This window comes from Lithobates pipiens, unplaced genomic scaffold (assembly GCF_037356315.1).
Source record: "Lithobates pipiens isolate NorthernLeopardFrog02 unplaced genomic scaffold, aLitPip1_a1.2 Scaffold_61, whole genome shotgun sequence".
Taxonomy (NCBI): domain Eukaryota; kingdom Metazoa; phylum Chordata; class Amphibia; order Anura; family Ranidae; genus Lithobates; species Lithobates pipiens.
Window position 1 is genome coordinate 2,621,974 of NW_027507883.1, and position 27,188 is coordinate 2,649,161.

Here is a 27,188-nt window from a genome sequence, read left to right on the forward strand (position 1 = left end):
CTCTGTATACACTACCCAGTCTTCTGTATAGAATGTCAGCTTTCATGTATACCCTTTCTGTATACACTAGCTTCTCTATATGCACTGTCCTTTCTGTATACACTCGACTCTCTCTATACACTAACCTCTCTATATACACTAACATCTTTGTATTTGTCTTTAAACTAGCCTCTCTGTGTACCCCAGCCTCACTGTTTACTCTAGCATCTCTGTATACTCAAGCCTATCTACATACACGAAACCTGTATTCTGTATTCACTAGCCTTTCTTCTGTATGCTGTAGTCTTCTATATATACCAGCTTCTCTGTACACCCTAGCACTGTAACAGTACTAGGTTCCTGTATTACAGAAACAGAACACCAGCAATAAGGTGTATACTGTGCAGGAGGCACACAACACCGACTCTAACTTCTGCACTGCAGATGCATGTATTGCAGAAATTGAACACCAGTAATAAAGGGTAGCTTCAGGTGTGTACTGTGCAGGAGGCACATAACACCCACTGTAACAGTGCTAGGTTCCCAAGCAGTAAAGACACTGTCCCTGCCTATTGTCCTCTTTCCCTGACCACCGCAACACACTATAAAAGGCCGCCATGCTGGCGGCCTTATATAGTGTGGGGTGTGTACTAAACCCCCCTGAGCTATAATTGGCCACAGGAATCCTGCCTGTGGTGAATTGTGGCTCTCCTCACACAGGATGTCACATCTGTTCTTATTATATAGAACCTATTATGCTCCTCGTAAACTTTTTCAGTTTGGCCGAACGGCCGGACGCAAGTTGCCCCCGGTGCGGGAACATGGGGGGAGACATGATGCACATGTTTTGGAGATGCCCGAAGTTGATCCGCTACTGGACAGAGGTGACAGGAACCATTGATCGGGTGGTTGGAACCTCCACCAGGATGGAGGCGAAGTATTGTCTCCTGGGATTAGTTGAAGGAGTTGGAAACCCGGGAAGTAGCCAGATGGCAGTTCTGAGATGCCTATTTCAGGCAAGGAAACTGATTGCCCAACCCTGCTTAGCCTCCAATGTTGGCAATGACTTGGTTTTTTTCCCTTGTTTCCGAAGATGACCATGTTGGCGTTTGTCAAGATGGTTGAGAGTGCCCGAAGAGATCGCCTATGGCCCCATCACCTTGAAAGTGCCTGATCTTGTCTGATCTCGGAGGCTAAGCATTGTCGGGCCTGATTAATAACTGGATGGGAGACCAACTGGGAATACCAGGTGCCGTAGCATTCTTTTTATGTTGTTGGCGTTGACATGTGTTTTTTTTTCCGCTTGTTTCCCAAGGTGATCATCTTGGCATTTGTCAAGAGGGCTGAGAGAGCCCAAAGAAATCTCCTACGGCCACATCCCCCTGAAAGCGCCCGATCTCATCTGATCTCAGAGGCTAAGCAGGGTCCGGCCTGGATTGTACCTAATTAAAGGTGCCGTAGGAATCTTTTTATATTGTTGGCTTTGACCTGTTTTTCTTTCGCTTGTTTCCCAAGGTGACCATTTTAGCATCAGTCAAGAGTTTTGAGTATGTCCCAAAGCGTTCACCTGAGGTCACATCACCCTGAAAGTGCCCGATCTCAGAGGCTAAGCAGGGTCTGGGTCAGATGGGAGACCGCCAGGGTCTATGTTGTTGGCGTTGACCTTTTTTTTTTCACTTGTTTCCCAAGATAACCATCTTGGTATTTGTCAAGAGGGTTGAGAGTGTCTAAATAGAACACCTATGGCCACATCACCCTGAAAGGTCAGAATCTCATCTGATCTCGGAGGCCTAGCAGTGTACGGCCTGGTTAATACCTGTATGGGAGACCATCTGTGAATACCAGGTGCCGTAGGCTTCTTTTTATGTTGTTGGCTTTGAACTGTTTTTTTCGCTTGTTTCTCAAGGCGACCATCTTGGCGTTTGTCAAGAGGGTTGGCCGTGTCTTGAAGAGAACGCTTACGGCCACATCACACTGAAAGCACCCGATCTCGTCTGATTTCAGAGGCTTAGCAGCATCAGGCCTGGTTAGTACCTGGATGGGAGACTGCCTGGGAAGACCAGGTGACATAGAAGGATCTGGTCTGGTTAGTGTCTTGATTGGGAGATCGCCTGGGAATACCGGATGCCGTAGGATTCTTTTTATGTTGTTGGCTTTGACCTGTTTTTTTTCCCTTGTTTCCCAAGGTGACCATCTTGGCATTTGTCAAGAGGGTTAAGAGTGCACAAAGAAATTGCCTACGGGCACAACACCCTGAAAACGCCCAATCTCGTTTGGTCTCAGAGGCTAAGCAGGATTGGGCCTGGTTTGTACCTGGATGGGAGACCGCCTGGGTTTTCCAAATGCTGCAGGCTTCTTTTTATGTTGTTGGCGTTGACTTGTTTTTTTTGTTTGTTTCCCAAGGTGACCATCTTGGGGTTTGTCAAGAGGGTTGAGCGTGCATTTGATCTCAGAGGCTAAGCAGGGTTGGGACCTGGTTAGTACCGGGATGGGAAACCGCCTGGGATTTCTCGATGCCATAGGCTTTTTTTTTAAGTTGTTGGCATTGACTTATTTTTTTTTTTTTGTTTTATTCTTTTATTAAGCATAAGTAGAACAATATAAATATAACAGTCAACCATACAGCATGACCCAGGGTCACAATTACATGCTAACAAAAAATAGGCAGCCAAATAACTCTGGGTTCTCAGAGGGGAGTCCTACAGTTTCATGCAGAAAATAGAGAAACCCCACCTCCGACATGTAGTACAGTATAACTAGTGCAGCTCCGTTCGGACAAATGTAATCATGGAGAACAACTGGGACCACAGCGAGCCAGCTTATCATGACCTACGTGAACCAGAGCAAAATATGAGCTGGTCATGTCCAGAACCCTGGGGTTCTTCTGGGTCCCGAAGGCTAGTAAGGAGACAAGGCATAGTCAAAAGGGAGGACGGGGGAAGAAGAGAGTGCAAAGACGGAGAGAGAGGAGGTGGGGGGATGGCGACGGGGAAAAAAAGAAAAATAAAGACAAAAAGGAGGGGGGGGGAATGCCACCCAGGGCAGACATGGCCTACGTAGGTAAACGTTAGATGTTCAGTCGTTTTCTGGGACGGAGGCACTGCTCACCTCCCGAATGTAGTCTCGAGTACCAGTAAAATACCTCCAGGGCCTCCATGTAACACTAAATGCCTCTTCAGTGTTGTGAAGGGTGGCGGTCAATTCTTCCATCCGGAGAATATGATTGACTTTGGAATACCACAGCACCTTGGATGGGGGCTGAGGCTGCCTCCACAGTGCGGGAATGCAGGCCCGGGTGGCATTCAGGAGTTGCATCGTGAGGGTTTTTTTGTATTTTCGAACAGGCTGTTCGGTCAAGTGTAGAAGGCACGCTACTGGGAACCCAAAAGTTCCTCAAGGTCGGGCATGCCCAGAAAAGGTGTCCCATGATCCCCATATCTGAATTTCACCTCCAACAAACATCCGGGATCGATCTATCCATTTTATTCAGAAGGTATGGGACTCTATACCAGCGTGAGACTATCTTGTATCTTAATATTGGTTTGCGATGGAAGCTTTATGTACTAAGGTCAGGATCTTCCCTATCTGTTGTGGGGTAAATGTGATGCCTAAGTCCCTCTCCCATTTGTGGATAAATGGTGGGGGTCGACTCCTCCTCCTGACTACTCAATAGGTTGTACAGGAGGGAGAGGGTGTGTCGCACAGGTTCCCTTTTGTGACAGATGGATTTATAGGGTGTCAGGTCTCTAGGAGTGTAGGGGGCCCTTTGTATGGCCAGAAGAAAGTGACGAAGTTGATAAGCACTAAACAAGTCAAGCGGAGGGTCAGAAAGCTCGGCGACCGTTTACGTGGTCGGGAGCCCTCCCGTGGGCCACACCTCTCCCAGACGCTGTTTCCCCACCACTGTCAACTGTCGCAGTTTCTTGTTGGTAAATCCCGATGGGAAGTCTGGATTACCTATAACCGGAGTCATTGGTGATGGCAGGGGAGCAATGTGTGTGCAGCGGAACAACCTCCGCACAACAGCCAACGTAGCTCCCACTACGGGGTGACCTCTGAGGTCTTTTGGTAGGGAGGACAGGAGCCACGGGGAGGTCAATAGGGGAATGGATCCATCCTCAATCTCCATCTCCACCCACTGCTTGTGTGGGCCATTACAATGCCAATCAACGACTCTCGCTAGCAGAATCACTCTGTAGTATTGTCTGAGATCTGGGAGACCCAGACCCCCCTTGTCCTTTGGTCTGGCAAGCAATTGCAAACGGGCTCTGGGCGGTTTGCGCGCCCAAATAAAGTCCCGGAGCAGCACCTACAGTTGTCTGAAAAAAATTGGGGGTAACCGGATCGGTAATGTCTGGAACATGTATAAGATCCGAGGGAGGGCCATCATTTTGAATGCATTACAGCGCCCAAACCAGGTCAGTGTTAAAGCATGCCAGTTTCCCAAATCAGATTTCAGTCTATCCAGGAGAGGGACAAAATCAAGCAGGTACAATTGCGCTAAATCCGCTGCGATGTCAACGCCCAGTTAACGTATAGATTTTTCAGCCCAGTAGAATGGAAAAGAGGAGCGGAGCCTCTTGGCCTCACCATCCGGGACCGATATATTCAATACAGCCGACTTGGCGCAATTGTTTTTATAGTTTGATAGGCTGCCGTGTCGCTGTAGAGACGCAAGTATTTTGGGAAGCAAAATGTGTGGATTGGAGACGGAAAAAATTAGATCATCAGCGTACGCCACAATTTTGTGGTGTGCCGAGGGTTTGGATATGCCAGTAATATTCGGGTCATTCCGAACGTGACACATAAGTGGTTCCAGTGTCAGAATTAAAATTAGGGGAGACAGAGGGCACCCCTGCCTCGTCCCATTAGTGATGGGGAAAGAGTCCGAGCACCACTCGGTCACCCGTACCGCTGCCGATGGCGTGGAGTAAAGCGACATTACCCAGCTCATCATGTTGGGGCCAAGACCTATATGTTCCAGGGTGGCCTGCATAAAGTGCCAGGCCACCCTGTCAAAGGCCTTCTCCGCGTCCGTTGACAACATAAGCAAGGGCCTTCCCTGTACATGCGCCGCATGGATTAAATTGAGGACTCGGGCCGTATTGTCTCTAGCTTCCGACTTATTTTTATTTTTTTGCTTGTTTCCTAAGGTGACCATCTTGGCATTTGTCAAGAGGGTTGAAAGTGCCTGAAGAGATTGCCTACGGGCACATCACCCTGAAAGCACCCGATCTCATTTGATGTTGGAGGCTAATAGAGTCGGGCCTTGTTAGTACCTGGATGGGAGACCGCCTGGGAATACCAGGTGTCGTAGACTTCTTTTTATGTTGTTGGCGTTGACCTGTTTTTTTTTTTCGCTTATTTCCCAAAGTGACCATCTTGGTGTTTGTCAAGAGGGTTGAGAGTGCCTGAAGAGATTGTCTATGGCCACATCACTCTGAAAGCACCCAATCTCATCTGATCTTGGAGGCTAAGAAGAGTCGGGCCTGGTTAGTACCTGGATGGGAGACCACCTGGGATTACCAGTTATTGTAGGCTTCTTTTTATGTTGTTGGCGTTAATTCGTTTTATTTTTTTTGCTTGTTTCCCAAGGTGACCATCTTGGCATTTGTCAAGAGGGTTGAGAGTGCCCAAAGAGATCGCTTACAGCAGCATCACCCTGAAAGAGCCCTATCTCTTCTCTTTTCTGAGGCTAAGAAGGGTTGGGCCTAGTTAGTACCTGGATGGGAGATGGAGTTGGAATACCAGGTGCCGTATTCTTCTTTTTATGTTGTTGACATTGACCTGTTTTTTTTTTCACTTGTTTCCCAAGGTGACCATCTTGGCATTTGTCAAGAGGGTTGAGAGTGCCCGAAGAGATCACCTACGGCCCCATCACCCTGAAAGCGCCCAATCTCGTCTGATCTCGGATGCTAAACAGTGTCGGGCCTGGTTAGTACCTGGATGGGAGACCGCCTGGGAATACCAGGTGCCATAGGCTTCTGTTTTTTTTGTTTTTTTATTTAGTAGTATGTGACATACAATGCAAAGGCAACTTCACAGAATGTGTGATACAGATAGTTATAAACAAACGATCATATTGCATGGATATCAGAGCCAATGGTAAGAAGTCTGAGGAGAATAGCACGTGTACAGCTTTGCGGTCATATCAAGATGAGATTAAAGCTCCATCTCGTTGGGATCCTCTACCACTTAAAATATTATTGATACTAGCCCTGCTACCCTCGAAGAGTTTAGATATCCATAGATAGGGGAAGAGTATTGTGTAGTAGTCAAATGGGGTCGGAACATACCATTTTCTTTTCCCTTTTTTGAGTTAAGAAGGGAAATAGTGGAACTGAAAGGAGGGAGAAGGGGAAAGAGAAGATTGGGGAAGGAAATGGCAGAAAAGGAAAAGAAGGGGTAAGGGGGTGTCGTGGGTAGAGTGGATAGGGTGGGGTCGGGTGGGGTCCCCTCCCAGGGAGCAAGAGACGCCCTCGGCTCACCAGCTCATCAGCTGTCCAACGTTTGGAACAGCGATCTCCAACGATCACCATGAGCTTACTATGTCTCGCGGAGGTATTCTTCCGAAAAGCGAAACTGGGTCCAGTAGAACCATCTGTTCCCATGCTCCTCCGTTTTATCCCTCATTGTGGCAGTCAGGTCTGCCATTCGTTCAATATCATTTACCCTTGCGAACCACTAGGTCACCATTGGAGCAGATTGCTCTTTCCACTGACTTGGGATGCAGGCCCTAGCTGCATTGAGGAGATGTTTAAGTAAGGACTTATGATAACGCTTTCTCGACATAGGAGTTAGATTGAGAAGAACTGCTGCGGGATCATTGGCTAAGGAAATGTCTGTGAACTTGTGGATGAGGCTCAGGACAGGCTGCCCGAATGTTTGTAATTTAGGGCATTCCCTGAAAATGTGGAGAATGGTGCCAATCTGTTGCCCACAGCGACAGCAGCGGTCAGATTGACCGGGGAATATTTTGGCCAACACCACCGGTGTACGATACCAGCGTGTGATCAGCTTATATGAGATCTCCTGATATTTACTGCAGAGTGACGACTTATGGGCGAAAAAGAGTATTCTGTCCTTCTGTGGTTTGGAGAATGTAGTTTGTTAGTCCCTTTTCCATTTAGCTAGGAAAGGTGGATCCGTGGAGGATTGTGCGTCTGTCAGGATTTGGTAGGACCTAGAGAGGGAACCACGAATTGGGCCATCATCCAGGCAAAGTTCCTCGAAGGGGTGGAATTGGCTAGAGAAGAACGAATGGTTAGGTAGTGATCTGAGGAAATGGATTAGCTGTCTAGCTCTCCAGCTATCCAATGCAACAGGTACTTGCTCTAGCAGTATGGTCCCCATGGGAATCAAGCCCGTGGGTCCAAGAAATAGGGCTGCTCTCAGAAGCCCTTTCGGGGCTTGCCTGGTAAAGGCCTGGTCAGACAGGCCCGGAGGGAATCTAGGATGTCCAATAATTGGGGTCATAGGAGAAGGGAAGTTAGTCAGGTGGGAAAGATGAAAAAAACTATCCATCTCGGCGAGCGAGGGGCCAATTAACGGGTGAGTAGTCACACAGGGCTCCAATGGCCTCCCCGCCCAAGGCAGACCAGCCAGTGGAACCCGCGCCTTCTCCTGCTCTAGCTTGACCCATAGCTTCAGTTCCCCATGCCGGTGTCTTATTACATATGGTCCCCCATCGGATAGTGTCCGCTGTGTACTGCGCATGCGCAGTACACAGCAACACAGATTCCGAAAATTGACGAGCATGAACGGCGCCTGCGCACTGAGTCCAGGTTCTATCCCCACTATCCAAGTGGACATAGAGTAAGAATATAAAAGAGCCGAGCGCAGCGAGGCCGAGCCCGAAGGGTGGCGAGCGAAGCTCGCCTGCGAGGGGCCCTCTAATATTCACAACCCTATGTCCGCTTGGATGGTGGGGCTACCACCTCCACTCACCGCGCAGGCGCCGTTCAGCTTCGGAGATTTTCCGAAGCTTCGTCTGCTCCGTACTGCGCATGCGCAGTACGGTGCGGACACTATATCATGGCCGGACAGTATATGGCAGAACACCGGCACCAGTCAACCACCGGTGTCATGTGCGTTGCTGTGTAATATAGAGCAGGGTCCGGGCAGCCAATACCTCCCCGCAATATCGGTCGCAATAGCATTGCCCTACCAATACGCATATGTTTCCCGCGCCAGAGGAACTTGATAAAGATTGAGCGAACCGCATGAAAGAAAGTCTGGGGTATTTTGATAGGTAAGGCTTGTAGTAGATAGAGAAGTCGTGGCATCGCGTTCATCTTCAACACATTACAGCGTCCGAACCATGACAGAGCTAGTGGGTCCCATCTTTTAAGGTCCGCTGTAAGCCCATAGGCTTCTTTTTATGTTGTTGGCTTTGACCTGTTTTTTTTGCTTGTTTCTCAAGGCGACCATCTTGGCGTTTGTCAAGAGGGTTGGGCGTGTCTTGAAGAGAACGCTTACGGCCACATCAACCTGAAAGCACCCAATGTCGTCTGATTTCAGAGGCTAAGCAGCGTCAGGCCTGGTTAGTACCTGGATGGGAGACTCCCTGGGAAGACCAGGTGCCATAGAAGGATCTGGTCTGGTTAGTGTCTTTTTTTTTTTTTTATTCTTTATTTACGGATTGCAGGTAATACAGAGACAAACTGTAAAAGACATAGATCCCTCAGTTTTCCAGGTTAACAAAAATACATAGTTAATACTTCGTGGGGGACCGGGGGAAACCTAACAACTTATGTCAGCAGCAGCCCCAGCCGTGGCTAGGCCACCACATTATCCCACTCTAATGATCTGGCACCCTAGTGTCTACTTATAAACCAGGGCAGTCCGCGGGGCGATCCCCCTCAAGGCCCAGACTGAGGGGCCTCTAACATCGGTCACCTTCATTCTATTGGTCAAAGAGCTCAGCCGGGACCACCCCGAGGGCCGCCAACCCCTGGCTGGGAAATCGAGGGAACAAAACGAAAAGATCCTTGCAATCACCATGTATTTTAATTATACTTGGGAGTTAGGGGGTAGGGAAAGAGGGGGGAGCAAATGGGCAGGAGAAGGGGATGGGGTAGAAAGAATGAAAGTTATAGGGGGCTAACAGTGCTACGAGGCAGACGGGGGAGAGAGTGAACCAGGGTGGTATACGAGAAGGGAGAGAAAGAAAGAGGACTCCGATGGGTTCCCACGGCCGGACCCTTCCCTCTATACACGTGCCAGAGCCTACAGATAGGATCTGTATGCGTCGGAAAACCTGAACAGGCTCCAAGACAACCAACAAGCAGTGTGCTCTTCCTCCCTGTTGCCTAACGCTGATGTGAGCTGTTCCATACGGTAGATGTCGCAAACTCTTGCAAACCAGTGAGACACCAGTGGAGCGGCCTGCTGTTTCCACATGCTAGGTATACATGCCCTGGCCCCACTCAGAAGATGTTTTAAGAGAGATTTATGGTACTTCTTGCTCGAGAGTGGGGTCAGATTGAGGAAGATCGCAGCTGGGTTGTTCTGGAGATCAATAGCCGTGAGGTCATAAATGATATTGAGAACCTGTCTCCAGAAATGGGCCAGTTGAGGGCATTCCCAGAAGATATGTAGTAACGTGCCGGCTTGTTCACCGCATCTCCAGCACAAAGGGCTGTGACCGGGAAACATAGCCGCCAGGACAGTGGGGGTCCTGTACCATCGGGTCAAAATTTTATAAGCTATTTCCTGGTATTTACTACATAGGGATGACTTGTGCGCAAAAAGAAGCGCGCGGTTCTTCTGGTCTGGCGAGAGCCGGACATGCAGGTCTCGCTCCCATTTTTCCACGAACACCAGGTTACCCTGGGAGAGTTGGTCCAGTAGGATGCGATATGACAGGGAAAGAGACCTTCGGGTCGGTCCCTCTCCTGAGAATACCTCCTCAAACGATGTTAGGGGTCTGAGGAATTCGCCACTGTTTGGCAAAGATTTCAAGAAGTGGGAGAGTTGGGAAAGCTTCCACTGTCCCAGGGCCGTGGTTGCTAACGCCTCGTCCATAGTGGAGACCGCTGTCCACGTCCTAGGGCCAAGAAAAGAAGAGGCCCGCACAAGGTCCCAGTCAGGGTCGAGGCGGAAAGACTTTTCCGTCATGCCGGGTTCAAAGCGTGGGTGTCCAATAATAGGAGTCATGGGCGAAGGGAAACTGGGCACGCCCGTCAGGGTAAAATATCTGTCTAGCTCTTGTAACGTTGGCTCAATGTGTGGGTGTGCCCGCGTCGCTCCCGACCAGCCCGGTCCACTCCAGGGCAAACCCTCAAGTGGAAATGGTACGGATTCATGCTCCAGACGAACCCACAGCTTATCCTTCAGGTGTCTGCACCAGTCAACTACTCTGTTCATGTGCACCGCCGTATAGTACCATTCCGGATCTGGGAGGCCAATCCCTCCCTTGTCTTTTGGTCTGAGCAGTAATGTTCGGCTGAGTCTTGGAGGCCTGCCCTGCCATACGTATCGAATAAAGATGGAGCGCATGGCTTTAAAAAATGATTGGGGGATTTTTATCGGTAAGGCTTGTAATAGGTACAAGAGTCTGGGCATTACATTCATTTTGAGCACATTGCATCTCCCAAACCAAGAGGTCGCCAACTTTGACCACCTCTCTAGATCTACGGCAATTTTTTTTAGAAGCGGCTGGAAATTCAATTGGAAAATCAGATGTGGGTCCGGGGGAACCTTGGTACCCAGATATTGTATAGCCCCAGTTGCCCAACGAAAGGGAAAATTAGTGCTTAGACTCGTCTGGGCATTGGTAGACAGGGAGACGTTGAGTGCTTCCGATTTCTGTAAGTTAATTTTAAAATTTGACAGGGTGCCATATCGTCTTATTTCCGCTAAGAGATTCGGCAATGTAATGTGAGGCTCTGAGACATAGAACAAGAGGTCATCTGCAAAGGCTGCGACCTTATGGTGGTGTGAGGGGGTGTCCAGTCCCTTGATGTCTATGTTCTGCCTGATGTGGTGCAGCAAGGGTTCAAGCGATAGGACAAACAAAAGGGGGGACAACGGGCATCCCTGCCTCGTTCCATTGCCAATAGTGAAACGCGACTAGGCAAACCCATTGACCCTAACCATCGCCGTCGGTGACGAGTAAAGAGCTGTAGCCCATGAAAGCATGGGGGGGGGGGGTACACCCAGGCTTCGCAGGGTGGCTAGCAAAAAAGGCCAGCTCACCCTGTCAAACGCTTTTTCTGTGTCCACAGAGAGCAACATAATCGGTAGTTTAAGGCGTCTGGCGCGTTCTATAACATTGATTGTCCTGGTAGTGTTGTCTCTGGCTTCCCTGTTACGAATAAACCCCACCTGATCCAGAGGTATCAGGCGTTGGAGAATGGGCACCAACTGCTCCGCCAGTATCTTAGTGAAGAGCTTAAGGTCGCTGTTTAATAAGGAGATGGGCCTGTAGTTCGCACAGAGAAGTGGATCCTTCTCCGGCTTGGGTATGACCGAGATGCTTGCCTGCAACAGCTCCGGTGGAAAGGTCTGGCCCTCCAATAGGGCGTTAAAAGCTGACACAAACGGCGTGGACAACAGGGAGAGGAAGGCCTTATAATAAGGGACCGTAAACCCATCTGGGCCTGGTGCCTTGCCCTTGGGTGAGTCTCTTAACGCTGTCGACAATTCCTCCGGGGAGATAGGTTGCGAGAGAAGCTCTATCTCTTCCTGTGTAAGCGACGGGAGGTTTGCCGAAGCTAGGTACTCATCAATGGCTGCTGTGCCGGCCTGGAGGGCATCTCCTGAGTCCCGGGGGTGCAAGTTATAAAGGGCTTCATAGAAAGATCGGAAACACTCCGCTATCTCCCGTGAATCATGAAGCTTGGCACCCGAAGGGGAGGTTATGGTTGGAATGAAGGACGCGTTGCGTTGGGCACTCAGGGAGTTCGCTAGGGACCTACTACACTTGTCTCCATATTCATAATACGTCCTGCGGACCCACATGAGTCTGGTTCTAGCCTGAAAGAGAGAGAAATCTCTGATTTGTTCTCTAAGATCTCTCACCTCCAGCGCAGCAGTCGGCTGGGATTTGTGTCGTTGTTCACACGCATGCAACTTGGCAATACGTTTGGAGAGAGCCTCAGTTTTGGCCACTTTGAGTCTATGACCATGTTTAATAAGAATGCCCCTAATGTAGCATTTATGAGCCGCCCATAACATGAGGGGGTTGGAAACAGAATCACGGTTATGATCAAAGTAACTTTCTAATTCCCTAAGCAGGTCTGCGTGGGTCTCAGGGTCCTTCAGGAGAGACTCGTTCAGTCTCCACCAGGACTGACCACGCGACTCCTGTTGTAGCTTCAGCATCAAAGAAATCGGGGCATGGTCAGACAGGGCTATGTGGCCTATCTGAGTGTCTGTGACCGCCGGGATAGCATTGTGGGTCGACTAAAAACATATCTATACGTGAGTAAGAACCATGAGCGGTGGAAAAGAACGTATAGTCCCTATCCTGTGGGTGAAGCGTACGCCACACATCGATCAGTCGGTGGGAGTGTAGCAGGTCTCTTATGTGTGAACGCGTTCTCGCAGAAATCGCAGAGGTGCCCGATGATGAGTCTCTGCGGGGGTCCAAGGTGAGGTTAAAGTCCCCCCCAACGATCAAAGTACCCTCCGAGAATGCAGCCAGGGCATCCAAGCATGCTTCTAAGGCCGGCAGCTGGTCCACATTCGGCATGTATAGGTTGGCAAGAGTAAAAGTTTGCGAGTGGAGAGTTCCCTTAATGAAGAGATATCTCCCTTCACTATCGGCTTGGACAGCTAACAGGCGCCACGGCAAGTTTTTAGCAAGAAGAACACACACTCCTCTCGATTTGGAAGTAGGGGACGTGCTGTGGTGGGCCAGGGGGAAGTGCTTACTATAAAGCCGTGGTATTTGGTCTGTCCTGAAATGGGTCTCCTGGAGGAAAACTATTTGGGGCTTCATCCGCCACAATTCTGTTAGGCAGCTGGACCTTTTTTCAGGTACATTCAGCCCTTTCACATTCCAGGAAACCAGCTTCAGGGCCATGACGGCAGTGGTACCCGGCCGGCGGTCCCCACCAGAGTCAGTAGTAGATATAGAGTTCAAGCACAGAGGAAGAGGAGGAGAAAAAGGAAAAGCAGTAACGAAGCGGAGAAGGTCCGGAGTTAGTAGGGAGGAGGAGGGTAGGAGGGGTGGGGATAGATCGGGGAATTGCTAAAGCTCCTATCGGAGAGAACCTGCCGGTTAGGGCAGAGGGGCCTAGTGGGGGGAGAGGTAAGGCACTGCAGAGGGAGGAACTCGTCGGTGCAGTACCCCTCCAGCATCCCATGGTCCATGCAGTCGCAATCGGGCGTGCACGGAGCTTCTTTGGCATCTTAACTACGACATCAAACGCATTATAGAACATCACTGCAGCAGGTATCGGGCAGTTAACAACAGTAGAACAGTGCATAATTAGACCAACATATTAAACTTTTCAACACAGAGTATAGATAAATTTATACCACCCAGGCACCCGCCCCTCCCCCCCCAAAAAAAAAATGGAAAAAAGGGGGGGGGGGGGGAGGAGAGGGGGAGGGAGCGGGAACGCCGCCCAGGGGCACCCGGGGGGCACCACCAGGCAGTCCAAAAACACAAAGAGCGCCGAGACTAGGGCACCTGTAGATAAACAGTAACGAGAATGGTGAACAGTACCGCCAATGACTCAGGGCTTCGTCCAGGAAGCGCAGTGTCCAACTCTGTTCTTCCAATGTCCTTCCTCTCCCCTAGCGGGGGCACTGGGAACAATGGCCCGTGGCATGGTAAACAACACAAAGCTGGATACTCCAGCCGTCTATGTTGGTAGAGAAAAAGAAAACAAAAAAAAAAGGGTATAACACAGGAATAACGGAAAATTACTGTACTCTCTCAGGGTTCACGATCTTGGGGGGCCTGCGATCTCTGACGTTGGGATCGACGGTGGCGTCTCACTCTCTGTGGCCTGGTTGAGGGGTTGTTCGTCTGGGCCACTGCTCCCTGGGGGACAACAGGAGCCAACCAGTCGGGGACCTGAACCGAGGGCAGGCCCAAAGCCTCCAGAAAGGACGGGACCTCCGAAGGGTGTCGTAGCGCAAGGGGCCTCCCATTTTTGCGCACTATAAGGTGAAACGGATGGCCCCACTTGTATGGAATCCTCCGTTCAGTTAGGTGTTCCAGAAGGGGTCGCAGACAGCGTCTCATCTGGAAGGTCTTGCGGGATACATCTGGCAGAAGGGTGACTTGGGCCCCGTCAAAATCAATGCTGCCTTTGCGCCACGACGCTTGCAGGACATCCTCCCTAACTGAGTAATTGTGGAGACAGCATAAAACGTCACGTGGCCGGTTCTCTGTGGGGCTCCTGGGGCCCAGGGTCCTGTGGACTCTATCAATGGCTATTACTGTGTCAGCAGCGCAGTCCAGACAGGCATTAAATATAGCTGTAACTGTGGCTTTGAGGTCTGCCTGGCCAGTGGCTTCGGGCAAGTCTCTGATCCTGATGTTGCATCTGCGGTTGCGATTCTCAAGGTCATCCACTAGGAGTTGCAACTGTGCCACTCTGTCAGCAAGGGTATCATGTGCGGCTTGCAGGCCAGAAACATCAGTGGTCAGGGAGATCACATCCGATGCCAGGGTGGTCACCCGCTCGTTCGTAGCCGACACGTCACGTTTGACCCCTGCGATTTCATGTCGCAAGGTCGTTTCAATCCTGGCTGCCATACATCTAAAGTCTGCTTTAGTGGGAAGGTTTTGGAGTAAAGCTAGGATGGCCTTGTCCCCCAATAATGCTGGTGCTGGTGGCAGCGGTGGGTCCCCCTGTGTGTCTGAGGCGAGAGCAGCCTGGCCATTCGGTCCTGGGATGAGGCTTCCACTGCGGGAGGGTCTCTGGGACAGTTGGGAGTTGTGAGGGAACCAGGGTGGCAGGCCGCTATGGTCCGGGCTGTCAAGCGAGGCCATGGACAGTGAGCGGGGGAGACACGGGGACAAGTCACTAGGCGGGGAGAACGGGGGCATGTCGTGTCCCTGCATAGCAGTCTGCTCACCTTCCCTCTGTGCCGCGTGTCCTGGAGCGCCGGAGGCCGCGGGCGCCATCTTGGCTGGATCCGGCGTGGAGGCCGGAGGCTGCAGCGGGACCAAGTACCTGTCCATGGCAGCAGCGGCGGACCCCGCTCGGCTGGCTGTGTTCCGCCGAAGCGCGGAGATGTCGGCGATGCCGAAATATGCGACCAAACTGTGGTAAAGGGGTGCGGAGGGGTCACGGACCGGGAGCTCCGGAAAAGAGCGTCCTCACTCCTTCATGCCTAGGCCACGCCCCCCCTGGTTAGTGTCTTGATTGGGAGATCGCCTGGGAATACTGGATGCCGTAGGCTTCTTTTTATGTTGTTGGCTTTGACCTGTTTTTTTTAGCTTGTTTCCCAAGGTGACCATCTTGGCCTTTGTCAAGAGGCTTCAGAGTGCCCAAAGAGAGTGCCTACGGCCAAATCCCCTATATAGTATCTTATATATAATAACTAAAAATATTATTTATTATTATAGATATAGATATATAGTATAGTGATTTGGCCGTAGGCACTCTCTTTGGGCACTCTGAAGCCTCTTGACAAAGGCCAAGATGGTCACCTTGGGAAACAAGCTAAAAAAAACAGGTCAAAGCCAACAACATAAAAAGAAGCCTACGGCATCCAGTATTCCCAGGCGATCTCCCAATCAAGACACTAACCAGACCAGATCCTTCTATGGCACCTGGTCTTCCCAAGGAGTCTCCCATCCAGGTACTAACCAGGCCTGACGCTGCTTAGCCTCTGAAATCAGACGAGATCGGGTTCTTTCAGGTTGATGTGGCCGTAAGCGTTCTCTTCAAGACACGCCCAACCCTCTTGACAAACGCCAAGATGCTCACCTTGAGAAACAAGCAAAAAAAAACAGGTCAAAGCCAACAACATAAAAAGAAGCCTATGGGCTTACAGCGGACCTTAAAAGATGGGACCCACTAGCTCTGTCATGGTTCGGACGCTGTAATGTGTTGAAGATGAACGCGATGCCACGACTTCTGTATCTACTACAAGCCTTACCTATCAAAATACCCCAGACTTTCTTTCATGTGGTTCACTCAATCTTTATCAAGTTCCTCTGGCGCGGAAAACATATGCGTATTGGTAGGGCAATGCTATTGCGACCGAAATTGCGGGGAGGTATTGGCTTCCCGGACCCTGCTCTATATTACACAGCAACGCACATGACACCGGTGGTTGACTGGTGCCGGTGTTCTGCCATATACTGTCCGGCCATGATATAGTGTCCGCGCCGTACTGCGCATGCGCAGTACGGAGCAGACGAAGCTTCGGAAAATCTCCGAAGCTGAACGGCGCCTGCGCGGTGAGTGGAGGTGGTAGCCCCACCATCCAAGCGGACATAGGGTTGTGAATATTAGAGGGCCCCTCGCAGGCGAGCTTCGCTCGCCACGCTTCGCTCGCCACGCTTCGCTCGCCACGCTTCGGGCTCGGCCTCGCTGCGCTCGGCTCTTTTATATTCTTACTCTGTGTCCACTTGGATAGTGGGGATAGAACCTGGACTCGACATCTACCGTATGGAACAGCTCACATCAGCGTTAGGCGACAGGGAGGAAGAGCACACTGCTCGTTGGTTGTCTTGGAGCCTGTTCAGGTTTTCCAACGCATACAGATCCTATCTGTAGGCTCTGGCACGTGTATAGAGGGAAGGGTCCGGCCGTGGGAACCCATCGGAGTCCTCTTTCTTTCTCTCCCTTCTCGTATACCACCCTGGTTCACTCTCTCCCCCGTCTGCCTCGTAGCACTGTTAGCCCCCTATAACTTTCATTCTTTCTACCCCCATCCCCTTCTCCTGCCCATTTGCTCCCCCCTCTTTCCCTACCCCCTAACTCCCAAGTATAATTAAAATACATGGTGATTGCAAGGATCTTTTCGTTTTGTTCCCTCGATTTCCCAGCCAGGGGTTGGCGGCCCTCGGGGTGGTCCCGGCTGAGCTCTTTGACCAATAGAATGAAGGTGACCGATGTTAGAGGCCCCTCAGTCTGGGCCTTGAGGGGGATCGCCCCGGGGACTGCCCTGGTTTATAAGTAGACACTGGGGTGCCAGATCATTAGAGTGGGATAATGTGGTGGCCTAGCCACGGCTGGGGCTGCTGCTGACATAAGTTGTTAGGTTTCCCCCGGTCCCCCACGAAGTATTAACTATGTATTTTTGTTAACCTGGAAAACTGAGGGATCTATGTCTTTTACAGTTTGTCTCTGTATTACCTGCAATCCATAAATAAAGAATAAAAAAAAAAAAAGACACTAACCAGACCAGATCCTTCTATGGCACCTGGTCTTCCCAGGGAGTCTCCCATCCAGGTACTAACCAGGCCTGACGCTGCTTAGCCTCTGAAATCAGACGACATCGGGTGCTTTCAGGTTGATGTGGCCGTAAGCGTTCTCTTCAAGACACGCCCAACCCTCTTGACAAACGCCAAGATGGTCGCCTTGAGAAACAAGCAAAAAAAACAGGTCAAAGCCAACAACATAAAAAGAAGCCTATGGGCTTACAGCGGACCTTAAAAGATGGGACCCACTAGCTCTGTCATGGTTCGGACGCTGTAATGTGTTGAAGATGAACGCGATGCCACGACTTCTGTATCTACTACAAGCCTTACCTATCAAAATACCCCAGACTTTCTTTCATGCGGTTCGCTCAATCTTTATCAAGTTCCTCTGGTGCGGAAAACATATGCGTATTGGTAGGGCAATGCTATTGCGACCGAAATTGCGGGGAGGTATTGGCTTCCCGGACCCTGCTCTATATTACACAGCGACGCACATGACACCGGTGGTTGACTGGTGCCGGTGTTCTGCCATATACTGTCCGGCCATGATATAGTGTCCGTGCCGTACTGCGCATGCGCAGTACGGAGCAGACGAAGCTTCGGAAAATCTCCGAAGCTGAACGGCGCCTGCGCGGTGAGTGGAGGTGGTAGCCCCACCATCCAAGCGGACATAGGGTTGTGAATATTAGAGGGTCCCTCGCAGGCGAGCTTTGCTCGCCACGCTTCGGGCTCGGCCTCGCTGCGCTCGGCTCTTTTATATTCTTACTCTATGTCCACTTGGATAGTGGGGATAGAACCTGGACTCAGTGCGCAGGCGCCGTTCATGCTCGGCAATTTTCGGAATCTGTGTTGCTGTGTACTGCGCATGCGCAGTACACAGCGGACACTATCTGATGGGGGACCATATGTGATAAGACACCGGCATGGGGAACTGAAGCTATGGGTCAAGCTAGAGCAGGAGATGGCGCGGGTTCCACTGGCTGGTCTGCCTTGGGCGGGGAGGCCATTGGAGCCCTGTGTGACTACTCACCCATTAATTGGCCCCTCGCTCGCCGAGATGGATAGTTTTTTTCACCTTTCCCACCTGACTAACTTCCCTTCTCCTATGACCCCAATTATTGGACATCCTAGATTCCCTCCGGGCCTGTCTGACCAGGCCTTTACCAGGCAAGCCCCGAAAGGGCTTCTGAGAGCAGCCCTATTTCTTGGACCCACGGGCTTGATTCCCACGGGGACCATACTGCTAGAGCAAGTACCTGTTGCATTGGATAGCTGGAGAGCTAGACAGCTAATCCATTTCCTCGGACCACTACCTATCCATTCGTTCTTCTCTAGACAATTCCACCCCTTCGAGGAACTTTGCCTGGATGATGGCCCAATTCGTGGTTCCCTCTCTAGGTCCTACCAAATCCTGACAGACGCACAATCCTCCACGGATCCACCCTTCCTAGCTAAATGGAAAAGGGACTTACAAACTACATTCTCCAAACCACAGAAGGACAGAATACTCTTTTTCGCCCATAAGTCGTCACTCTGCAGTAAATATCAGGAGATCTCATATAAGCTGATCACACGCTGGTATCGTACACCGGTGGTGTTGGCCAAAATATTCCCCGGTCAATCTGACCGCTGCTGTCACTGTGGGCAACAGACTGGCACCATTCTCCACATTTTCTGGGAATGCCCTAAATTATAAACATTCTGGCAGCCTGTCCTGAGACTCATCCACAAGTTCGCAGACATTTCCTTAGCCAATGATCCCGCAGCAGTTCTTCTCAATCTAACTCCTATGTCGAGAAAGCGTTATCATAAGTCCTTACTTAAACATCTCCTCAATGCAGCTAGGGCCTGCATCCCAAGTCAGTGGAAAGAGCAATCTGCTCCAATGGTGACCCAGTGGTTCGCAAGGGTAAATGATATTGAACGAATGGAAGACCTGACTGCCACAATGAGGGATAAAACGGAGGAGCATGGGAACAGATGGTTCTACTGGACCCAGTTTCGCTTTTCGGAAGAATACCTCCGCGAGACATAGTAAGCTCATGGTGATCGTTGGAGATCGCTGTTCCAAACGTTGGACAGCTGATGAGCTGGTGAGCCGAGGGCGTCTCTTGCTCCCTGGGAGGCGACCCCACCCTATCCACTCTACCCACGACACCCCCTTACCCCTTCTTTTCCTTTTCTGCCATTTCCTTCCCCAATCTTCTCTTTCCCCTTCTCCCTCCTTTCAGTTCTACTATTTCCCTTCTTAACTCAAAAAAGGGAAAAGAAAATGGTATGTTCCGACCCCATTTGACTACTACACAATACTCTTCCCCTATCTATGGATATCTAAACTCTTCGAGGGTAGCAGGGCTAGTATCAATAATATTTTAAGTGGTAGAGGATCCCAACGAGATGGAGCTTTAATCTCATCTTGATATGACCGCAAAGCTGTACACGTGCTATTCTCCTCAGACTTCTTACCATTGGCTCTGATATCCATGCAATATGATCATTTGATTGTAAATATTTGTATCACACATTCTGTGAAGTTGCCTTTACATTGTATGTCGCATACTACTAAATAAAAAAAAAAAAAACAGAAGCCTATGGCACCTGGTATTCCCAGGCGGTCTCCCATCCAGGTACTAACCAGGCCCGACACTGTTTAGCATCCGAGATCAGACGAGATTGGGTGCTTTCAGGGTGATGGGGCCATAGGTGATCTCTTCGGGCACTCTCAACCCTCTTGACAAATGCCAAGATGGTCACCTTGGGAAACAAGTGAAAAAAAAAAAACAGGTCAATGTCAACAACATAAAAAGAAGAATACGGCACCTGGTATTCCAACGCCATCTCCCATCCAGGTACTAACTAGGCCCAACCCTTCTTAGCCTCAGAGAAGAGAAGAGATAGGGCTCTTTCAGGGTGATGCTGCTGTAAGCGATCTCTTTGGGCACTCTCAACCCTCTTGACAAATGCCAAGATGGTCACCTTGGGAAACAAGAAAAAAAAAAAAACGAATCAACGCCAACAACATAAAAAGAAGCCTACAATAACTGGTAATCCCAGGTGGTCTCCCATCCAGGTACTAACCAGGCCAGACTCTTCTTAGCCTCCAAGATCAGACGAGATTGGGTGCTTTCAGAGTGATGTGGCCATAGGCAATCTCTTCAGGCACTTTCAACCCTCTTGACAAACGCCAAGATGGTCACCTTGGGAAACAAGCAAAAAAATATAAATAAGTCGGAAGCTAGAGACAATACGGCCCGAGTCCTCAATTTAATCCATGCGGCGCATTAACAGGGAAGGCCCTTGCTTATGTTGTCAACGGACGCGGAGAAGGACTTTGACAGGGTGGCCTGGCACTTTATGCAGGCCACCCTGGAACATATAGGTCTTGGCCCCAACATGATGAGCTGGGTAATGTCGCTTTACTCCACGCCGTCGGCAGCGGTACGGGTGACCGAGGGGTGCTCGGACTCTTTCCCCATCACTAATGGGACGAGGCAGGGGTGCTCTCTGTCTCCCCTAATTTTAATTCTGACACTGGAACCACTTATGTGTCACGTTCGGAATGACCCAAATATTACTGGCATATCCAAACCCTCGGCACACCACAAAATTGCGGCGTACGCTGACGATCTAATTTTTTCCGTCTCCAATCCACACATTTTGCTTCCCAAAATACTTGCGTCTCTACAGCGACACGGCAGCCTATCAAACTATAAAAACAATTGCGCCAAGTCGGCTGTATTGAATATATCGGTCCCGGATGGTGAGGCCAAGAGGCTCCGGTCCGCTTTTCCATTCTACTGGGCTGAAAAATCTATACGTTAACTGGGCGTTGACATCGCAGCGGATTTAGCGCAATTGTACCTGCTTAATTTTGTCCCTCTCCTGGATAGACTGAAATATGATTTGGGAAACTGGCATGCTTTAACACTGACCTGGTTCGGGCGCTGTAATGCATTCAAAATGATGGCCCTCCCTCGGATCTTATACATGTTCCAGACATTACCGATCTGGTTACCCCCAATTTTTTTCAGACAACTGCAGGTGCTGCTCCGGGACTTTATTTGAGCGCGCAAACCGCCCAGAGCCCGTTTGCAATTGCTTGCCAGACCAAAGGACAAGGGGGGTCTGGGTCTCCCAGATCTCAGACAATACTACAGAGTGACTCTGCTAGCGAGAGTCGTTGATTGGCATTGTAATGGCCCACACAAGCAGTGGGTGGAGATGGAGATTGAGGATGGATCCATTCCCCTATTGACCTCCCCGTGGCTCCTGTCCTCCCTACCAAAAGACCTTAGAGGTCACCCCGTAGTGGGAGCTACGTTGGCTGTTGTGCGGAGGTTGTTCTGCTGCACACACATTGCTCCCCTGCCATCACCAATGACTCCGGTTATAGGTAATCCAGACTTCCCACCGGGATTTACCAACAAGAAACTGCGACAGTTGACAATGGTGGGGAAACAGCGTCTGGGAGAGGTGTGGCCCACGGGAGGGCTCCCGACCACGCAAACTGACGCCGAGCTTTCTGACCCTCCGCTTGACTTGTTTAGTGCTTATCAACTTCGTCCCTTTCTTCTGGCCATACAAAGGGCCCCCTAAACTCCTAGAGACCTGACACCCTATAAATCCATCTGTCACAAAAAGGAACCTGTGCGACACACCCTCTCCCTCCTGTACAACCTATTGAGTAGTCAGGAGGAGGAGTCGACCCCACCATTTATCCACAAATGGGAGAGGGACTTAGGCATCACATTTACCCCACAACAGATAGGGAAGATCCTGACCTTAGTACATAAAGCTTCCATCGCAAACCAATATCAAGATACAAGATAGTCTCACGCTGGTATAGAGTCCCATACCTTCTGAATAAAATGGATAGATCGATCCCGGATGTTTGTTGGAGGTGAAATTCAGATATGGGGACCATGGGACACCTTTTCTGGGCATGCCCGAGCTTGAGGAACTTTTGGGTTCCCAGTAGCGTGCCTTCTACACTTGACCGAACAGCCTGTTCGAAAATACAAAAAAACCCTCACAATGCAACTCCTGAATGCCGCCCGGGCCTGCATTCCCGCACTGTGGAGGCAGCCTCAGCCCCCATCCAAGGTGCTGTGGTATTCCAAAGTCAATCATATTCTCCGGATGGAAGAATTGACCGCCACCCTTCACAACACTGAAGAGGCATTTAGTGTTACATGGAGGCCCTGGAGGTATTTTACTGGTACTCGAGACTACATTCGGGAGGTGAGCAGTGCCCCCGTCCCAGAAAACGACTGAACATCTAACGTTTACCTACGTAGGCCATGTCTGCCCTGGGTGGCATTCCCCCCCTCCCTTTTTGTCTTTATTTTTCTTTTTTTCCCCGCCGATATCCCCCCACCTCCTCTCTCTCCGTCTTTGCACTCTCTTCTTCCCCCGTCCTCCCTTTTGACTATGCCTTGTCTCCTTACTAGCCTTTGGGACCCAGAAGAGCCCCAGGGTTCTGGACACGACCGGCTCATATTTTACTCTGGTTCACATAGGTCATGATAAGCTGGCTCGCTGTGGTCCCAGTTGCTCTCCATGATTACATTTGTCCGAACAGGGCTGCATTAGTTATACTGTACTACATGTCCGAGGTGGGGTTTCTCTATTTTCTGCATGAAACTGTAGGACTCCCCTCTGAGAACCCAGAGTTATTTGGCTGCCTATTTTTTGTTAGCATGTAATTGTGACCCTGGGTCATGCTGTATGGTTGACTGTTATATTTATGTTGTTCTACTTAATAAAAGAATAAAAAAAATAAAAAAAATAAGTCAATGCCAACAGCTTAAACCTAAAGCCTATGGCATCGAGAAATCCCAGGCGGTCTCCCATCCAGGTACTAACCATGTCCCAACCCTGCTTAGCCTCTGAGATCAAATGCACGCTCAACCCTCTTGACAAACGGCAAGATGGTCACCTTGGGAAACAAACAAAAAAAACAAGTCAACGCCAACAACATAAAAAGAAGCCTGCGGCATCTGGAAAACCCAGGCGGTCTCCCATCCAGGTACAAACCAGGCCCAACCCTGCTTAGCCTCTGAGACCAAACGAGATTGGGCGCTTTCAGGGTGTTGTGCCCGTAAGCAATTTCTTTGTGCACTCTCAACCCTCTTGACAAATGCCAAGATGGTCACCTTGGGAAACAAGGGAAAAAAACAGGTCAAAGCCAACAACATAAAAAGAATCCTACGGTATCCGGTATTCCCAGGCGATCTCCCAATCAAGACACTAACCAGACCAGATCCTTCTATGTCACCTGGTCTTCCCAGGCAGTCTCCCATCCAGGTACTAACCAGGCCTGATGCTGCTAAGCCTCTGAAATCAGATGAGATCGGGTGCTTTCAGGGTGATGTGGCCGTAAGTGTTCTCTTCAAGACACGTCCAACCCTCTTGACAAACGCCAAGATGGTCGCCTTGAGAAACAAGTTCAAAGCCAACAACAAAAAAAGAAACCTATGGCACCTGGTATTTCCAGGCGGTCTCCCATCCAGGTACTAACCAGGCCCGACACTGTTTAGCCTCTGAGATCAGATGAGATTGGGCACTTTCAGGGTGATGGGGCCGTAGGTGATCTCTTTGGGCACTCTCAACCCTCTTGTTAAACACCAAGATGGTCACCTTGGGAAACAAGCGAAAATAAACAGGTAAACGCCAACAACATAAAAAGAAGCCTACGGCACCTGGTATTCACAGATAGTCTCCCATACAGGTATTAACCAGGCCGTACACTGCTAGGTCTCCGAGATCAATGAGATTGTGCGCTTTCAGGGTGATGTGGCCATAGGTGTTCTATTTAGACACTCTCAACCCTCTTGACAAATACCAAGATGGTTATCTTGGGAAACAAGTGAAAAAAAAAGGTCAACGCCAACAACATAGACCCTGGCGGTCTCCCATCTCACCCAGACCCTGCTTAGCCTCTGAGATTTGGCGCTTTCAGGGTGATGTGACCTCAGACGAACGCTTTGGGACATACTCAAAACTCTTGACTGATGCTAAAATGGTCACCTTGGGAAACAAGCGAAAGAAAAACAGGTCAAAGCCAACAATATAAAAAGATTCCTACGGCACCTTTAATTAGGTACTATCCAGGCCGGACCCTGCTTAGCCTCTGAGATCAGATGAGATTGGGCGCTTTCAGGGGGGTGTGGCCGTAGGAGATTTCTTTGGGCTCTCTCAGCCCTCTTGACAAATGCCAAGATGATCACCTTGGGAAACAAGCGGAAAAAAAAACCATGTCAACGCCAACAACATAAAAAGAATCCTACGGCACCTGGTATTCCCAGTTGGTCTCCCATCCAGTTACTAATCAGGCCCGACAATGCTTAGCCTCCGAGATCAGACAAGATCAGGCACTTTCAAGGGGATGGGGCCATAGGCGATCTCTTCGGGCACTCTCAACCATCTTGACAAACGCCAACATGGTCATCTTGGGAAACAAGCGAAAAAAACCAAGTCATTGCCAACATTGGAGGCTAAGCAGGGTTGAGCAATCAGTTTCCTTGCCTGAAATAGGCATCTCAGAACTGCCATCTGGCTACTTCCCGGGTTTCCAACTCCTTCAACTAATCCCAGGAGACAATACTTCGCCTCCATCCTGGTGGAGGTTCCAACCACCCGATTAATGGTTCCTGTCACCTCTGTCCAGTAGCGGATCAACTTCGGGCATCTCCAAAACATGTGCATCATGTCTCCCCCCATGTTCCCGCACCGGGGGCAACTTGCGTCCGGCCGTTCGGCCAAACTGAAAAAGTTTACGAGGAGCATAATAGGTTCTATATAATAAGAACAGATGTGACATCCTCTGTGAGGAGAGCCACAATTCACCACAGGCAGGATTCCTGTGGCCAATTATAGCTCAGGGGGGTTTAGTACACACCCCACACTATATAAGGCCGCCAGCACGGCGGCCTTGTATAGTGTGTTGCGGTGGTCAGGGAAAGAGGACGATAGGCAGGGACAGTGTCTTTACTGCTTGGGAACCTAGCACTGTTACAGTGGGTGTTATGTGCTACCCTTTATTACTGGTGTTCAATTTCTGCAATACATGCATCTGCAGTGCAGAAGTTAGAGTCGGTGTTGTGTGCCTCCTGCACAGTATGCACCTTATTGCTGGTGTTCTGTTTCTGTAATACAGGAACCTAGCACTGTTACAGTGCTAGGGTGTACAGAGAAGCTGGTATATATAGAAGACTACAGCATACAGAAGAAAGGCTAGTGAATACAGAATACAGGTTTCGTGTATGTAGATAGGCTTGAGTATACAGAGATGCTAGAGTAAACAGTGAGGCTGGGGTACACAGAGAGGCTAGTTTAAAGACAAATACAAAGATGTTAGTGTATATAGAGAGGTTAGTGTATAGAGAGAGTCGAGTGTATACAGAAAGGACAGTGCATATAGAGAAGCTAGTGTATACAGAAAGGGTATACATGAAAGCTGACATTCTATACAGAAGACTGGGTAGTGTATACAGAGAGCCTAGTGGGTACAGAAGACAGGCTGGTGTATTCTAGCTAGTTTTTACAGTCTAGTGTATACAGAAGACAGGCTGTGGTATACAGAGAGTTTAGTGTATTCAGAGAGTCTAGTGTATACAGTCGGCGAGTGTATACATAAGACTGGCTAGTTTACACAGTGTTTACAGAGATGCAAGGGTGTACAGAGAAGCTGGTATATATAGAAGACTACAGCATACAGAAGAAAGGCTAGTTAATACACAATACAGATGACTCGTGTATGTAGATAGGCTTGAGTATACAGAGATGCTAGAGTAAACAGTGAGGCTGGGGTACACAGAGAGGCTAATTTAAAGAGAGGCTAGTATATACAAAGATGTTAGTGTATATAGAGAGGTTAATGTATAGAGAGGGTCGAGAGTATACAGAAAGGACAGTGCATATAGAGAAGTTTTTACAGAAGACAGTTTGGGGTATACAGAGATGCTAGTTTATACAGAGGATACAGAAGACAGAAGACGGGCTAGTGTATTCAGAACATAGGCTAGTGTATATCGAAGACAGGCTATTGTATGCAGAAGACCGGCTAGTGTAAACATACTGGTGTATATAGAGAGGCTAGTGAATTTAGAGGGTAGGCTAAGTGATAACAGAAGACAATCTGGGCTATACAGAGACATCTCATCATTTCATTTAGCTCACATCTCTAATGGAGTTTGTCTCATTGCCATGTTATGCCTTTTCATTCTTATGCTAAATATAGATCACTACACGATTTTAATCATCCACATCAAGCAGGCAATAAAACTATCATACATCAAAATAAACCATGTACGCTTTTGCTCTATTTTGCATATTTGTACCGGGACTGTGAGTTTGTGACAGTCCTGACACACCATCCTGACTTATTTTTCTTTATTTCTTATTAGAAATGGAGAGTACTATCTCAAAATCCGCTTAAATCTATTCACTTCCATGAGTTCTACCGCTAATTGTACCTTAATGCAAAATGTTCACAGAACCATCCATTTGCTACCAGACATGCTGCACATACTAAGAGTAATGTAACCATCGCTCTCTAACGATGTAAACAGTTTTATTGCTTTTCTGATATTGACCGAGTATCTCTGACATTAACTGAGTATCTCTCTGCACTATGATCTTATTAATAATAATAATAATAATAATAATAGGATTGTGTAATGCAAAGATCAACTAGTCTAATATAAGCTTTCTCATTGGTACCGGCATATCCTTTAAATTTAGACTAACGCAACTATTTCTCGGCCATTTTCAAGCTAAGCTTTCAATCTCTTACCATTGAACAGCGATACTTCCTCCCTACAATATTAAGCCATTTAAATGTCCTATTGGTCGTCTATATTATACA

At 49.3% G+C, this 27,188-nt stretch overlaps 6 pseudogenes; 2 read left to right on the forward strand and 4 right to left on the reverse strand.

Annotated features, from left to right (window-relative positions):
* The first annotated feature begins 5,401 nt into the window (after positions 1 to 5,401).
* LOC143958413 (5S ribosomal RNA) lies at positions 5,402 to 5,520 on the forward strand (annotated as a pseudogene).
* A 323-nt stretch (positions 5,521 to 5,843) lies between these two features.
* Positions 5,844 to 5,962, forward strand: LOC143958337 (5S ribosomal RNA; annotated as a pseudogene).
* Positions 5,963 to 19,906: 13,944 nt separating this feature from the next.
* On the reverse strand, positions 19,907 to 20,025 carry LOC143958653 (5S ribosomal RNA; annotated as a pseudogene).
* A 324-nt stretch (positions 20,026 to 20,349) lies between these two features.
* LOC143958609 (5S ribosomal RNA) lies at positions 20,350 to 20,468 on the reverse strand (annotated as a pseudogene).
* Positions 20,469 to 23,791: 3,323 nt separating this feature from the next.
* On the reverse strand, positions 23,792 to 23,910 carry LOC143958551 (5S ribosomal RNA; annotated as a pseudogene).
* A 692-nt stretch (positions 23,911 to 24,602) lies between these two features.
* LOC143958805 (5S ribosomal RNA) lies at positions 24,603 to 24,721 on the reverse strand (annotated as a pseudogene).
* Positions 24,722 to 27,188: the final 2,467 nt, after the last annotated feature.